The sequence below is a fragment of the Helianthus annuus genome, chromosome 8 (assembly GCF_002127325.2).
Source record: "Helianthus annuus cultivar XRQ/B chromosome 8, HanXRQr2.0-SUNRISE, whole genome shotgun sequence".
Classification (NCBI taxonomy): domain Eukaryota; kingdom Viridiplantae; phylum Streptophyta; class Magnoliopsida; order Asterales; family Asteraceae; genus Helianthus; species Helianthus annuus.
The window spans coordinates 128592848-128611339 of NC_035440.2; the positions used below are offsets into that span (position 1 = coordinate 128592848).

The 18492-nt window shown below is 35.2% G+C and overlaps 1 long non-coding RNA gene across 1 annotated transcript; it reads right to left on the minus strand.

Moving 5' to 3' along the window:
- Nucleotides 1–10165: 10165 nt before the first annotated feature.
- LOC118480870 lies at nucleotides 10166–11232 on the minus strand. The gene is made up of 4 exons (XR_004863974.1): nucleotides 11062–11232; nucleotides 10536–10624; nucleotides 10377–10382; nucleotides 10166–10268 (listed from the first exon to the last, which is right to left on the minus strand). It is a non-coding gene; the product is annotated as an uncharacterized LOC118480870 (long non-coding RNA).
- Between the last annotated feature and the right edge of the window lie 7260 nt (nucleotides 11233–18492).

An 18492-nucleotide genomic window follows, 5' to 3' on the forward strand; every position in this document is an offset into this window, starting at 1 on the left:
TATATATATGTGTACGTGTTTTATGTGAACCGAGAACCCGACACGAAACATCAAAGAACCCGACTCGAGACCATGAGGTCTCGAGTGAACTTGGGCCGAGAACTTTTGGCCGGTTGGGCCATTGGGCCGTGAACCCCCACTCGAAACCCACTAAGGGTGCACACTCTTGGAACTTGACTATATATACCATGCCTTAGTTAGTTTTTACCATTTGTTGAACATTACACCCACACACTCTCCTACTTTTCTCTCTAAGCCTTAAGCACACAAACCCACCTCCAAGACTCTCGGATCTAATCGGTTAGCACAAGAACTCTCGGGCTTGGAACTTCGGATCGACACACACACACACTTCATTAACCGGTTAGTGCTTTTAATGTTTATGGATTTATGTTAATCATGTTAAATGATAAAATGCATGAGATGATGTTTATTGTTAGTATTTCTTGATGATTATTGATTAGTTTATGTTATGTTTGTGTTTAAATGGATGCATGAATGAGATGAAGTTTTATGTATGTTAACAAGTTATAGTGTTGGAATGTGTTGCTAAAGAACTCATGACATCTTGTGTTAAATAGAGTTAAACTACTAGATCTTGATGATACATGAAATCGGATTTGCATTTCTCATGAAATCGGACATATATAAAAACCGAGTTGTGTGTTATGTTTAGTGTTTTGATGCTTGTTCATAGTTTTGTTTGAATAAAGGTTGAATACTTGATGAATATGTGTTTGAACATAGGAAGAACACTTTGAATGATAGTTGAAGATTGAAAACCCTTGTGATTTTGATCCATCTTTGACTAATAGCCTGATTAGGAAATATGTTAGTGGGATTCTATTGGTTATTTCCGGATTTGGGCCTGATTATATTGTACCACTAATCTGACTACATCTGCATCAACACGTGAACTTGAAAATGACAGCTTACCGACTCGCAATCACCTGGTTGCGACTCGCAACCACAGCGTGATGACTCGAGACCACGCGGTTGCGACTCGCAACCATAACAGGACAAGCCGAGACCGCAGGTTACGAGTCCGGTTGCGACTCGAGACCTTAGCATGATGAACCGAGACTACGGTTGCGACACCGGTTGCGACTCGCAACCATCCATGATCAACACACAGCATGACTCGAGACCATGCTTGCGAGTCCGGTTGCGACTCGAGACCACACTTTTTTGGGCCTTAGTTAATGGGCCAGACTGATGGGCTTCTGTGTTAACTGCTTTTACGTGTTTGGGCCTAAGTAGTTGGGCTGAACTTGTGAACCGTATGTGCTACGGTTGACTGTTAACTGTTACTGCTAAACGTGCTTGCCAAACGTGTTGAACATTTGTGCACTACTTGGTTCGAATCTGATTATACGTGATATCCGTGTTAGGACGTTATTGACTACTTGCGACTTGATTGACTTTCTGTGTTTGACTGCCGAGCAAACCAAGGTGAGTTCACACCCTTTACAAAGCATGGGATTCCCTGGGTTGGGAACGGGGTTAAGGAACGTGGTTCCTCGTCTACCTTGGGTAGGACGTCAGTGGTTCAGGAATGTGATTCCTCGTCCGGATGGACGGATAAACGTACTAGACTAAAACTCTATCACGAAGTCCCTCCTTTTTGTATCGACTAATCGCCGGGCCAATGGCGAGCGGGTCATTAGTTAGATAGCGCTATTTAGGTCTGACAAGCCTCACACCGTGCCGCAGAGGACGGGCGTGAACTAATGGATCTGGGGCACGTCAATGATGATAGACATTGATGTTTTCAGGGCACATAAACATGACTACAGTCAGCAATCGATACGGTAACGAGTCTAGTATACACATGGGGTAGCCCCCACGGCTGGAGAGCCAGATGATGTACATGGGGTAGCCCCCACGGCCGAAATGCCTGATAACTACATGGGGTAGCCCCCACGGCCGGAGTGCCGGAGTAACTGGGAACGAACATGTCACGTTTTTAAACTTTGGGGTAACCCCCACGGCAGGATGCCAGATAAAGTAAACTGTTTTCGAAACAACTAAAACGAACGCCCACCCGTGAACTCACTCAACTAGTTGTTGACTCGTTACTACATGCTTTGCAGGACCATAGGTACTCAGTGGGAGCTTGCATGGAGGAGGATCGTTGTGGGACAGGGATTGCTACATGCTATGTTAAACTTGAAACTTTTGGAACTTATGTTATAACTTTAAAACTTATGCTTCCGCTTGCAACTTAAACTTGTTGTTTTGAAACACCAATCATGATGGTTAAACTTTTATAATTACTTATATGCTTGTTCAGTATGATTGGTGGCTGGATCCTGGTCAGTCACGCCTCCAAGCGGTAGTACTCCGCAGGTGGGATTTTGGGGGTGTGACAATAATGATGAGCTAGTTGATTTATGCTTAGGGTTTTTGGCAGTCTGTTGTGTAATGGTCCAATGATCTCTTGAGGTGATCTGCACATGTCGGCCAACATGCTTTGAATTACTTGGGATTGTGTGGAAGTGCACATGATAAGGGGCGGTTAGTAAAGTTCCTAGGTTACAAAGTCAGATGGCAGTTGTTGCAAGAGGTCATGTGGGGTTGGGCGGTCAACTATGTCGATTGGCGGGGTTGGGCGGTCAACCGAAATCTTTGGCTATGGGCTTCGGCCCAATAATGCTAGGCAACCAAGTCCATATTGTGTACCGATAATTTTAATTAGATACTGCATTATTGTTTTTGGGTTGGGACGTATTAAATGCTTGGCGAAACACTTTTGACGGCGAAACGGAAATGTGTTTCGCCAAGACTAGTCATCAAAACAACCTGACGAATCAAGAGTGTTCCGTCGAGGGGTGTCACGATGAAACAGAAGGCGTTTCGTCGAAAGGGACTCACGGCGAAACAGGGGTGTTTCGCCGAGTGGGTAATTATGCACAGTAACTTGATTTAACCCTGTTAGAAGTTAACTGAGATATTTAACTGCTGTTAAGTATAAAACAATGCTTCTAAGATAACGAATACGTGCAATGTGATACTCGGTGCTTATTGATGCGATGTCCACTATGATTATACCTACGTGCCAACTTTGTCAATATAAACTGATTTTGAATACGTGCGTACTTTAGGACGTGATTGATTAACTGTGAGCACATAACGTAGCATACCGTGCAAACCAAGGTGAGTTCACACTCTTACTAAGGCATGGGATTCCCAGGGCTTGGGAATGGGATTGAAGGAATAAGGTTGAATAGATTCGTACGGACACTATTACTAGACTACCATACCATCGTCCTCGGTTGTGTAGGACACATACGTAAAACCTACGTATACTTATGCTACTCACTGTCCTCAGGTTGCGAAGGACACTCACGTAAAACCTACGTGAACTTATACTCACTACTGCCTCGGTTGTGTCAGGCACTTACGTAAAACCTACGTAAACCCCCGCGTACCCCTATCCTCGGTTGTGAAGGATACTTACGTAAAACCTACGTAAACTTGTACGCATTACTGTTCTCGGGATATGTAGAACACTTATGGTTACGAATAGTCTAGTGGATATACAACATGGGAAGCCCCCACCAATAGAACGCACTATCGGCCCAGTAGAGCCACATGTTTCAAACGAGCTTACTATTACGCATTTACTCTCTGTGAACTCGCTCAACTAGTTGTTGATCCTCTGTTACATGCCTTGCAGGTCGTTAGATACATGGAGCTTGCACATGGAGGAGCTGGTCGTTGTGGGCACGGATCGTTAATGCTACGTTAAACACTTTATGACAATTCATACTTATTTACGTTGGGTTTTATTTATATGCTTCCGCTAAACAATGAAAACATACTTGTGTTTTGAACACCTTTCATATTAGTGATTGAATGGCATTTATTTTTACTTACTAATTACATGTTCAATATGATTGGTGGCTTGATCCTGGTCAGTCACGCTCCCAAGCGGTGATACTCCGCTGGTGGATTTTGGGGGTGTGACACTTGCATTCGCAAGTTAGAAGGGCTTATTGATTCAGTTTCCATGTGCATGTTTTGGTTATGTTAATGCATGAAAACGGGTTTGGGTTGGGAAGGAAGGATATGGTTTTGAGGTTTAATGGTGGAAACAATTTCATGAGTCCAAGTATGAGGCTACGGTTGGGGTTAGAAAATCAACCATTGTTATTACTTTTTACGTTGAGTGACAATGTTACGTAAGAGGGTTTGACTTGTTAGTGTTGTTAACTTTTGGACCTATGTTGCACCAGTAATGCGTGGCATTGCTACATTGTAAGTTTAACATGCATGGAAACCATCACAAACATGAATTTAATTAGACCTCATGCTGGTTACATGTAAGCATGCATGTAGGCTGGTTAAAGAACATGCTAATGCATGAATCCCATACACAAAAGCCGAGGGGTTTTTTATTTAATATTGATTGGTTAGGATTCAAGTTAATATAAACATATATTATATCGTAGGTCTTTGAAAGCATTATGGGGTTTGCTCGATTGTACGGTTCTCTAACACTTCCGTTACGAAAAAAAGGTGAGTTCTTGAGCCTACTCTTTTAAATGTTTTTAAATCTTTCGGGCTAATGTGCATGCTAAACTCCTATGATTATTTTTACGAAGAAAGTTGTGAAGTTCTTTTTACATATTTATAAAATTCATTTTTTTACTCGTATGCTTTTTAAGCATGAATTGTGAGTAGGGTTATATGTTTTTTTTATACCTATTCGTGTGAAGGCGATTATTGATCAGAATAAAATATATACCATATTTATATATGTTTACATGTATATAAGAACAAATTTATATAGATATATTGTTATATGAATATTCGAGTTTATGAGGGAATATATATTTATGAGGGGTTTTGGTACGAAGGTATACGTATGATGCTTGAGGTATATATGTACACACGTGTGTATTTAAGTGTAAGTTCATGATGCCCTTTATTTAATCTCTCAAAGTTTAAGGGTGTATAAGCATGTTGGATGTATTAAACTGATGATAAACTTTTACGACATTTGTATGGTTACGTTAATCTACATTTTAATTATACATGAAGATTATTTGCTTGCCCAATTTTATGGGCATATGTGTGATATGTTGGGTCATGCCACAACCAGGTCAAACAGAGGAAGTCCCCTAGCAGTTTATCTACCCTTGGGGCAAGAGGAGAAGAAAAATTCCTTATCCCCTACTTTGTGTTTGGGTTTTAAGGTGAGGAGATCCGTGTTGTGTGCTTGACCCATTAAAAATGAATTTGTAGATAAAATAACCACATTTATTTATGATCATGATGCAATTTACTATATTGCATTAATCTGTATGTGAAGATGAATGTGAATGTGAATGTGTAGGTTTTGCGTCTTGCCATGACTGGGTCGAAAAGTCCCCTAACTGTTTAGTTGACTTATGTGGGCAGAAGTAGTCCTCACAGCTTAACAGTCCTTGGGGCAGAGGAAGTCCCCTAACCGTATCTATCTGTCTTGGTGGGAAGACCCCTCACAGTTTAGAGGTCCTTGGGGCGAAAAGGGTCCTTTTTCCTTACTTTGTGTTTGGCTTTAAAGGTCGAGGAGACCCATTGTTATGTGCTTGACCCATTTGAACGGGTGTTTGAGGTTATCTTAAAGAATGTTTCAAAGAAGTTGATGTTTATTTAAGACGATGTGATGAAAATGTTTTACAACTATTTTATTGTATTACAATATTTAAAAAAAAAAACAACTTGAATTCACTCAGCCTAGCTGACTTTTGCATGCATGTTAGATTGATTTCAGGTTGGATGGATGAATGATGGTCTCTTGGACGTTGCATGAAGCTACCCGATATTTGAAGATGACATTTCTAGTTGAAGACGATGTTTTTATAAATAAAGTTTAAACATTAAAATCTTGTATTTTTAGTTTGGATGTTTCCCATGATTGGGAATTTGACTTAAATGTTTTCCGCTGCGCATTCTTTAAATTACGAAATTAATAATAATAATTAAAATTTTCAAATGTTTGGACCGTTTATGCAATGATGTCCCAACTGTGAGACACCCGGATTTTGGGTCTTACAGTTTGTTATCTATATTTGTTACATGTACCTGTTTTGATATACAATTTGGGGTTGTGAAAGACAACAACTTTGGAAGCGAGATGGTGTACGGATTCGCTGCGCGTGTGTGGAAGTGTGATAGAAAATCGTTGGTGAGTGTTGAAATTATAATCATTTAAAGAAAAAAAATTTAAGATGTTTTAATATAACAGTTTGTGATTACTGTTATTATAATTGCATTTAACGATACTTATATTTTCCGTTGCAGAAACTTCCTGCTGACTATGGTGACTGGATTACGAAGTTTGGTTATCCAGAGAAAAATGCAATCATCAGGACCCTTGATGGGAGGACCTTTGAAGTCAAAGTGTTCAAGCTTGCAGGCGACTATTTTTTTACAATGGCTGGTTTGATGTTGTCTCATCTTTGAAATTACCGGACGATTCGTGGGTTGTTTGTCAATATGAAGAAGCTTTATCTTTGTTCCGCCTATTCCACTTTTATCAAGGCATTTCTCTAGCACCATCTAACTACTTCTACTACAAACGTAAAAATGATCTTAAAGACCGAGAAGACTGCATGGTAATTGAAGTATTACGTTTTTAATTTTTTTTTGCGTTAATTCGTTTTTTTTCGATTTCGGCTATAGCATTGATACTGATACTGTTTTATTCTTTGAGAAGATCGTGAACAGGTTGTTTGTTCATCACTCTATGCTGAATATCTGTCCTTCTGATCCGGTTTTGATTCGTTCTGCTGGAAACCATAAATGGGTTGTGAAGATGGAAATTTTAGACGATAACATTTATATCACCACAGGTTGGAGTCGGATCAAGGAAGAGATGTCGATAACTGATGATCATCTGTTGGTATTTGAAATGACTGATCGTAAGACGTTTAAATTGAGTGTTTTTTGTTGTAAGCCTGCCCTTCTAGCTTACCCGCCTGAACTTTCTGTTATCAAAAAAGAACCAACTGATGGCGTAATTGAAGTGTCTGATGATGAGGTACCTGATGCGGTTGCTGGACCTGTATTTGAACAGAGTGTTGATGACGAAGTACCTGTTACTTTTGTTGTTGACAATCATTACGTAAGTTTGTATTATTTACTTCTTCATACCATTAATGTATGTTAAGTGAATCCAGTTTAAATCATTAGTTGTAGGAAAAACAGTTTTAATGGTATTTATTATTAACATTTATTATATTCTCATATGTAGCGTCTGAAGAAGAAGTGGGCTCAAACTCATGGTTTAGATCGAAAGATGGATTTAATCATTAAGGACAGCGCTGGTCGAACATGGGATGTAGCTATTGGTAAGGAGTTTTCGCAAGGCTGTCCGCGATTTAATGTGACTGGTATGAGGGAGTTTGTTAGAGACAAACGGTTGGTATACGGTTCTTCGTTTCAGATGGTATTTGTTAAAAGTAAAGGTACGTTGCTTTATAATTGACTTGGTGAAGGTTCATGGTATGTTTTGGTACTATTTTCAAGGTGTGGTCGTTAGTATACATTTAATGGTAGGTTTTTGGTGTGGTTGTTACGTTAAACAAATGTGATGGTAGAAGTTGCTGACAGTTTTTTGGGCCGTTTATGTGTGGCCGAAGAACTTAGTTGTTGAACATATTTGACTATAGATTGGTAGACGTTAATGTTATTTGTTTTGCTTCATGTTTGTGGTTAATATTCTATGTTTTTTGAAATAGTTAGTGATTCAAAATTCTATGTATGTTATTTTAGGAAACAAGTAAAGTATTTATCATATTAAACATCATTTAAGTACATCGTTTGATTAGTGCCAACTCTATTATTTTATTAAATATTATTATAATAAACCGCCAGTTTTTTAAAGATTTACGTAAAGTAAAAATTTAATATTATTTTGTTTCCTTTTTTAAATTGTATAACTGACTATAATTAATTTTTTAATAAAACCCTTTCATTTTAATCAATTCAGAGTTTTCCTAAGCTTCATTGAATATCTACAATTGGAAATTTTATTTTAAATATGCTGCTATTTTATGCATAAAAAAGTTTGGTTAGTGAAATAAAAATTGATAAAGGAAATAACATAAGGTTTGTACATTGAAATAATTGAAATATTTTTTGCCATACAGTTTAATTATTTATTTATATCAAATTGTTTTTTTTTATTTTAATGAACATTATTAAGGTTGTTTTATATAAATTTGTAAACTAAAAACAAATTTTCAAAGTTATATATGTAAATTTCTTAAAATCGTTTCTGACATATAATATTTTGTATTTAATCAATTAAGTTTAGTAAATCCTAAATTAACTACAAATATATTACCAAAAAAACTAAACAACCGTATGCTAAATTATATGGAATTTTTTACTCTTCTTTGGTTGGTCAAAAACCTGAATTTTCAACTGTTTTACAGTTTGAGTTTACCTTTTTAATATTAAATTTGATGTATAAGATTTGGTAATTTTTATGCTGGTATTTCATTTTGTACTAGTCTAAGATCCCGCGAGTTTCGCGGGTGGCTTAACACAAATATATAACTTAAACTTGTTGAAATAATCATTTGAAAGAAATAAACGTTCAAGTAACGAAATCCTTCCCTCTACCCGCGGGTACGTAATATATCAAACGAAGAAGAAAGGAGCTATTGTTTTAACTGTTGAGGTGAAGAGTTCGTTTCAAGTACTTGGTGATTAGTAACATTATTTGTATGTTTCTACAGGTACCTTTTGTACTTCATCATATCAAAGGGGCAATTTTGAACCATATACATGAAATGGGTCGACTTGGGTTGTATTTTATCTCCAATGGGTTACTTATAGGAAAAAAACATATTATGCAACTTAACGTGTTGAAAGTCATCCAAAATGTTTTTGAATGCTTAGCCTCCACATTGTTTTATGCTAAAAATACACTTGCAGTTTTTGTAATATTATATTATATTATATAATAAGGTGTATTTTTCCAAAATTCAAAAAAACAGTGTTACACACCTGCATCATTAATGAGAAAGTAAAAAAACATAACTTATTAATCACGGTACACACTAATTGATGTGCAAATGAGAAAAAAATAGAAAAAAGAACCTGTCCAAGGTGAGATATCGTATCTAATATGCCTCAAAATGAATATGACCTTATTAATGATCTTTAAACCATTATTTATGCATGGACTCTTGAATTTATTGGGTTAAAGACACTTCAGTCAGTTACTTTCTTAGTCAGCAAACCTTTGCCTCCCATGTTGGGACTTCAGATCGCGAACCGGCTCCAAATCCATAAGTTTTCCTGCAAGGTACCAATAATTCAACAATGCATAAATCAAATTAATATGAGAAATTGACGCATCAAATGTAATATATACGACATCAAGATACTGCCACCCCAGCCTGCCATTATCATCGAGCCTCTTTTGCATTTATGACGTGCTATAGAAAAAAGAATAGTGTCAGATACAATCGTATTGTGAGGGGTACAACATAAGAAATAATAGTGTCAGTTATGACCGTATTGTGAGGGGTACATACATTTGCGTGTATATGACGTACATATATTATTTATGTGCAACAGAAGAAAGAATCGTCGAGCCTCTTTTGTGTGTGTGACGTACATGTATTGTTTTTGTGTACATAACTGAACTATCAGTTATTCATAAGAAAATTAAAACCATGGATAAAAAGTGCTTGTAGATCAACCCAACCTGGCCCGTTTCACGTTTCACCCTGAACCAATTTTAACCCATTACCTGATTAGCTCAAATAGCACATTTTATCACCTCTAGAAAACTGCATATAGATAAAGGCTGGGGTTTTGAAGAAAACGTGATCCTAAACAACTTAGCTTCTAATTAATTATTTATCTAATAATAATACTTACAATGGTATCAAGCACCAAATTATCAATTAAAGTAGAAGCTAATTTTAATGTGTTGCTACAAACTTACCTGGATATTTTCTCTTATTCGTCTGTTATTTTGGAGAGACTGTCTCGAGTGAATCAGCTCACGAAGAACTCCAACCTGCAAAGAAAGGTTCAAATCAATAAATTTAAAAAACAAAGAGAAAAAAATATTGGTTAAACCCTCGTTTAAAAACTCAATTTTTCTTCTTGCTTCCCTCTGCTGCGTTTAAAAACTCAAAAAAAAATTTCTAGCTTCCCTTTGCGGTACTGGACTTGGATGGAGTTGCCAACAGGTACACAAATAAGACCTCAACGGAGATAACAGATACGAAGAACCCGTAATTACACAACAATATCTACAAAGTTAATAGAACAAAAAACAGAATGTAAGACAAAAGTAAAAATCTAGATACAAATGAAAAAACTAACACAAAACAGATTTGCCAAGAAACAATATATCATACCTTCGCCTGAAAGGGTAGTAGGGATCAAGCATAAATTCACCCACACGAACACAAGAATGCATTATCAGTTGAAAGATGAAAACATATCAATAGACTTCGAATTATAACTTGGACAGTTGGTAAATGAATTTGCTTCTTAAAAGAAAAGGTGAAACTTACAACTTACAAGATGAAGAGCACTCGCCTTAGGCTTATTTGATAGGATTTCAAAAGGCAGGAGTGATGTTGAATATGCCTCCTAACCGTCTCTGCATTATGAGCACAATGAAGTTGCTTCTTAAAAGAATGATATTGAGTTGGAAAATTATTAATATGTGTTCAAGAAGCCCTATTTTACTCACTCCTAACCGTCTCTGCATTATGGGCACAATATCAAATCAACATCATCAACAAATTGGTCGTTTAAACAAAACACAAACTAAAAGAAACCCTAAATATCAAAACGAATTGAAAATTAAAAGATCTAGATTCTCTCTAAATCAAAACACAAAATAATAAAAACTAAAGAGTAAATCACGAACCAATTACCTACATTGCATTTCCCTTTTGATTATAAAATTATATACTCAAAAATATAAAATCACATTTCACCCTAAACAGTTTATGAAACAACAAATATAGCCTCAATCATATCCAAATAAACCATTCTACTCGAAAAAAATCATGCAAGTTAAGATGAACTTACCAGAAGCGGAAGTTGACCAGAACTTCAACGGAAAAAAGGGTGGCCGGAAACGTATTCCTTGTCACTGCCGCAATTGTTGGATTGCTCAAATAAATGGCAGTTTACTTCAGCCCCTTTCCCACGATTTTCATCCATTTGACAAGATATAACATCTCAGTTATTCAGCAACCCCTCTATCTTTGAATCTTTGATTCAAAAGTTTTCAATAAAAACAAATTAAAAGAATTAAAAGCCACCTAAATGCAAATCCCAAGGGTAGGGCAAGAACCTAAATGCTCATCAAGACATGCACTTGGATCAATAACTTGTGATCAGATTTAGTATATTAACAATTGATAAAGAAAGGACAAAATGTGGGTTAATCACTTAACCGAATCCAAACTATAATGATTTCTAAAATACCTTTGATTTGGTTTTCAAGAACATCTATTAAAAATACTCACAAATTCGCTATTACAAATGGCTTTTTGTGCAGGATTTAAAAAAAAATCGCCATTACAAATGGCTATGGTAGCTTTACAAATGATTGAGGTCTTACACATTCTGATTACTCCTGCCACAAACCTACATCTCATATAAATTCGCCATTTTGAATGGCTATGGCAATAATTGTGAAAAACTTTTAGGAGTGGCATTAGTTGTCAAATATTTTCTCATGTTGGCACTACTTCTGTAGAAAAAAAAAAACAACCTCCTCAATTTAAGTTTGATGGCGTTCAATCATCAAACATCAATTGAATCAACATTAGTCTCAACTTAATATGTATTTTAAGTTTGATGGCGTACAATCATCGAACATCCATGAACAGCCTCTCTCATCCCTTAAAACCGATCCACCAGTCTCAACTTATTAAATACACATTACCAACAAATCAGAATCCAATGACTAAATCAAAGGAAAGAAATGCTAACCGAAAAATAAATCTATACCAAGAAGCATCAAGAGGTCCAAAACACGGGTTCCATGATCGGAGAATTTTTCTCCTATATTTTCAAAAACAATGAAAAACCCTATATGGGTTGGATTGGTTAGGGGAACAAATTTGCAAAAAAGCTTAGGAGCACTGATTACTTGTCAGAAAATGAACAAACTCGATGAATACAATGCAAAAATGTTGATCGCGTTCAATAACACTATTAAAGTCGCATTAATGAAACAGACGTGTCAAAAATTTCCAAAACACCTCAATAATAGCCTAGATCATGGACAGGATAGCAGTATAACGCAAGTATTCAAGGTGTCAAATCAAGTATAATCAATATGTTTAACTAAAAGCACACAATGTAAAAGAAAATAATGCACAAATAGATACAACATTAGCAGTATACATCTATTTCTATATTCATATATACCATCAATTTCTACTTATGAAATCACCTACTATTAAGACAGGATATCAACAAACCAGAACATAGGTTACACTAAACTCTCGACTAATAAGTTGATATCAAGAACAGACGAATCAAATGACAAAATCAATTTCCTTTGAATCTTATTCTCCAGCCCTGATTCAAACCCTATTACCACTTTCATAGCCTCCGTATAACTTCCACTATACGTAAAAACAATTACCTGTATCAGATCCGACAGGTTCCAATTTAGGGTTTTTTGATAACCGCGTGAGAGAATCGCCTAGTATAGATTTAGTGTTTGTGAAAGAAATCAACGATAGATGGGATCTGAATCTGAGTATAAGATGAATCGAAGATATATAAGAATTTGCTCACTGAGAATTAGGGTTTTTGAATGATAAATCAAGATTAAACAATATGAAAGACGAATCATAAAAAAACATACTTTGATCCGATTGAAGAAGAAATACACAAATCTACACGACCGAGAGAATTCCATATGCCAGATCTTCAAGCCTCAAAAAAGAATAATAAATTCTAGGGTTTGAAGAAAACAAATGGAAGAGAATGATGGTGAAATTGGCTTAAATTAGAATTTGTGATTGGAAAGATTGAAAGGAAACTGATATCAAATTTATGGAAAGTCCGGATTGTATCAATCTGGAACAAAATGAGTGTGAGCAAAAGAGCGGATGAAAAAGAATTGGCGCTGAAATTCTTTGAGGGAATGGTTTTAGAGTGCCATGTGGCAATAATAGGAGTAAGAATATGCCAAGTAGCATAAGTTTGTTTTGTTTTATTATAAGGTATAGATTGTTTTTCATGCATTCCTTTTAGGTATACGAAAAAGTTGGTGCCTAATGTTTTTGACATTTTTTTTAGAAATGTCAATCCATTTCTAAAAATACTAATTTCTTAACTTAGGTAACATATTTTTATAATTCTCAACTGGTATTTCAACTTGAAAAAATTATTAAACGAAATTTGCATATATATTCATTTAATTCATTCAATTTATTCACTTATAAATCTTTTTTTGACTTCAATCATCTATAGTTGGTTTTGAATATTTTGAATGACTGATATGTTGAATTAGGGCTGAATGTGTCTATTTAGTGCCTTTTTGCCTTGATTCATTTTATATAATTTTATTACATTTTTTTAGTAATTTGCTTAATTTTAGAAATTATACATCTAATTCTTGTATTTTGATTATATGTGGTGTTTTCAGAATCTATACTATCTATTAAAGGAGATTACAGGATGACCTCTATTTGCCTACGTGTCATGTTTTTAGTTATTAATGAAGAGAGGAAGACTGTGTCAAAGACAGTTTAGATGATACATGTTCAAGGTAATAAGGAGAAACCCTTTGTTGAAGAAGCAACCAGTGAGAGTGTTTTGCTTGAAACATGTAGGCGTCGGTGATGTTGTCGAGGAGTGTCAGGAAATGCTAAGTGATAGCATTTCCTTACACTCCTCGACAATGTCACCGACCCCTCTTAAAAATTCCATGAAAACTCTTTCACTGGTTGCTTCTACAACAGAGGGTTTCTTTTTGTTACCTGAACCTGTATCATCTCAACTGTGTTGACTGACCCTGTATGTGTTGGTACATCAATATTCAATTAGGATTTATTCATCTGAAATACTGATTTGAAAATTGATCTATTTAGTTTTGATCAGGACATATGTTTTTGTCATCTGAGGCTATGATGGCTAGAGCTGCCGTGTTGTTGCAAGATGATCTAATCGTTGCTGGCTATCGTTTGCGGCTGTTCTAGGCGGCGTTGGGTGTAATCGATGTTTGGTTGATGATAATTAGATCGATGACACCTAAGGGATATTTAGTCAATGATGTTGATGAGATGCTTCTCACCTGAGACTAAAACTATAATAAAGCAGACGTCTGGCTGAATAACTGAGGTTTGACATTTTGAAATCATTTGAAATACTTAAGCAAATCATTTAGTGTTGACTGTGAAGTTGAATAAAAATTAATTCAAAGTGCATTGTACTTTGAACATAAGGCTATGATGATTTTGTAGATCTGAGTAAAAATTGAATGAAGATAGCATTATGGTATGGCAAGGTTGTAGGATGGCAGTTGTTCATGCAACCTCTCTTGCAGACATGGTGTTGTCATCTTTTTTCATAATCTGAGCCTGATAGTCTGACAATATAAATGTTTTGCAACTTCACCATGAATATAGAAGAAAGAGAGAGTTGTATCTTTGTGATATTGAATATACAAGAAATAGAGAGTTGGATGGAGATATGAATACTTCTGAGTGAATTAAATTGTTAAAACAAGTCCATTTGCATTTTAATTTTTGCCTCATAACAAAACAGATTATTACATGAACCTGTGTCATTTGAAATGTATTGAATGACCCTGTATGTGTTGTTACATTTAGATTCAATTAGGTTTATTTTGATTTTGAAAATTGATCTGTTCAATTTTGATCACATTAGATGTTTTATTTTATACCTTGACTAATTCACATGATTTGCTAAATTATGAAGTTTTTCAAAAAGACTAAAGAAGGTATATTATTTTTGTCATCTATTTTATATGTTTTTATGTTTGGATTATTCTGTTAAGAATTGTTTGTACTAAACGGGGCAAGATTGATTGTTTGATGCTTAATTGATACAACTGGTTATCCTGGTGTGGTTGGTTATATATCACTATGGAACTTTCGGATTGATGGTTGATGAGGACAACTGGTCATTTGAGTCGGCTCGGGTATATGATTTGATCATTCAAGTTGATGGTTGATGTGTACAAGTGATCACCTGGGTTGTGCTCGGTCGCGTTGGTTATATTATGCTGCAACTTTTAGGTTTGATTTCTTGTTATTTTGAATTGATTACTTGCTCTTGAATATTAAAGTTTTCCGTTTTATTATTTCTTTTTATTATTTCTTTTAACTTTCAGGACTAAATCAGTTGTGTAGCCATCTTAATTTAAATGTAGGTTTCAGCTGCCATTTTCTGGAAAATGATATGTAAGTTTTTGCAACATTTAATTTTTTTTATTTATTTACCTTTCATTTCATAGATGTTTTACAATTATAAATTCAATTCTTTTATATCACTATATTCATTATGTGTTTGGTTAATTTTGGTTATATTAGGTACCAAGAAGAAGCCGAATGATTTCAAATTGTCAAATTGTCAAATTGTCAAGATTTTCAAGCAACTAGCAAGTGTTTGGATGATATTATTTTTTTTATCTAATGTTGTTTTTTTCATCCATATATTACATTCACATTTTTTAACATTTGGTTCATATTTTGATAATTTCTTTTTTACTCTACCGGTGTATATTGATCAACAGGTTTTTTTATGCAATAGTACAAGACTACATATTACTAAATTTTACAGACCTGTTATACAATATGAGATTATATATTAATTTTAATAGTTTTTTATGCCTTTGTACAAAATATTATATTTCAAAGTAAATAATATGGTGTTGGATGAAGCCGCGCATCGCGCGGGCATTAACCTAGTTCGGGATATAAACCTAAAATCAATATCTTACTTATTTTGTGGGGAACATCTCTCGGATATATGGGTAACCCCCGAAATCTTGTTTGAAAGATTGCCTAATTCTGAGATACTAGGTTTTATACTTAGTGATATCTGTGGTATTATTCCTGGTCTTCTGATATTGCGGAAGCAATGGCCTAGACCTCGTATAATACTTTACGCGCTTTAAATAAAGCTTTCCCTCAGCATAAAAATTGATAAAATAGCGAAAGATATAAATCAAATGCTGTTGTAAAGAAGATCCCTAAGTGGGACACACCTAAAGTCGAGCCTTCATCTCTCTGATGGAACGGAAGTTCTAGCCTCAGCTCTCAAGGTCTCGCACTACCCCAGAGAACATATATCAATATAGTATATTCACCTGTAAGACTGAATTTAGGGAATCTTGATACGGGAGTATATTCTGAGGTGGGACACGCGAATAAGTTAGGTTCTTAAAACACTAATCTCGTATCTTGAATCAGTTGAACTTTGTGTGAGAATTTCAGTGGATCAATATACTGACAATCTAAGTGAATCGTTTAGAACTTAAAGTGTTTATAGCTCAACGGTGCTTGTGATGTCTCATAAACTGATATGATCCTCTGACGCAAACTCAACAAAAATATGTTTGTAAATATTTCTTTAATTCCTTTCATTAAAGAAAAATCACAAAAAGATTTTAGGAGTGTTTTAGTATAAACTTTGTAAAAATACAAAAAGATTTTATTTCCGCTTTATTTTCGACAACCGATGATGAAAAGCTGCGTTTCAAAATCTGAAGATGCTGAACATAAACAAGTTCATTAATTTGAAACTTGATTTTTAAAATGAAAATTTAAAAAGTTGATAAGCTGGATAATCAAGGTCATTAATTTGAACTTGATCATCTGTGAGGGTTACTAAAATTGATCATGCTTAGAAAATTCTCACCAGTTGAATCTAAAAAGTTTATTTGAATGATTATAAGATTTGAGAGGAAGCTAAAAGAAAGGGGGAGCAAGATTAATTGTCAAATCTAAATGTTTAAAGATTCGGAGCATTATTCAAGGGGGAGCTTACAGGTTTACTTTGATTGCTTGAATATGCTTTCCGTGGTAGATCAAGACTAAACTTCACAGATTTCTAAGCTATGTCCAAGGGGGAGTCTGTGAATACATTTTGTATGTCCATAGTTAGAAATCTGTCTGTATTTGTAACGTTTAAAGTCTTGAGTCTGTATCATACCGGACAAAGGTTTCACTAGGTGTCGTTAGGTAATGTCAGGTTAGGATACGATACAATACGATACGATACGGTACGGCACGATGCGAGATAAGATATAACCAGACATGATGTCATCATGACTAAATGATGACATCATATCAACATCACATCCATGTGATAACAAAACTACAAATATGAAGTTTGCATGCCAAATTACGAACCCAGGGAACTTGCATGGGAATTCGTTTGAACCTGTGGATTGCATGAGTTCATACAAAGTCATGTATGTGATTGGTATGATGCCACACCATCTATAAATAGTTCAACTTGTCCCTTCCTACAAGTAGAACACACATATCAGACAAGAACAACTTCGCACAAGATCATCAATTTCTACATTCATCTGGATCGAGTTGTTTTTGTATCGTAAGCGTCGAAACTCTGTCCGGTTGTCGTTTGTTTGATAATAAAACGATATTATTTACGACTTCGCGCACGATTACGGTTCGGTTTAATGGATTCTGCACGTTAAATCGAATTCACCGCATAGCTTGTGATCATATCGATCCGATCCTGAACTCACAAAACCTAGTTAATTATATGGCCTTACAATATCCCCTAGGTTTATGCTGTCTTTATCAAACCGTTGTCTTTATCATGTCTATGTGGGAAGATACTTCATCTCTTCATCCTCAAACTTGGGTCTTTTGTTCTTCTTAAACATCATCAGCTTTTGCTTGAACATCTTGCTTAAAAAAATACAAGAGGAGGATTCTCAGCAGGTCTTTTCTTTTATAATCTTTCTCTTTCAAGCAGGTTCACAGGTACTTCTTCAAAGATACTATCATTGTCAGACGATGATTCATATCTGGTTCTTCTGACTCACGTACATCTTGTTGATGTGATGCTTCATGCTTTGTCAACAGCTAACATCATCTCATTCTTCATGGACCCTTGTTACTTGATTGAAATCAAGTTCTGCACATACTCAGAAATTCATAAGCAAACATTTCTATGCAACAGATAAAAGTACCACATGAACATTTGGTACATCCAAGTACTGGTACTTGGATTTCACTATTCAAATTTCACTCAATTTTTAATGATCAATCAAATCTTCAAGAACGGTTAAATTTTTTTATAAAACAAATAAACACTATATTTTTGGATTTTTGAATTTTCTATATATTTTTTATTTATTTTATTTTTAAAGATAAGAATATAAACAGAAACACAAATAAACAAGAAAAATAATACGCAATTACAATCGCAATGGGATCAAAATCGTTCTCAGGCAGACCAAGGAACATTTTTCGGTACGAACTTACTCAAACT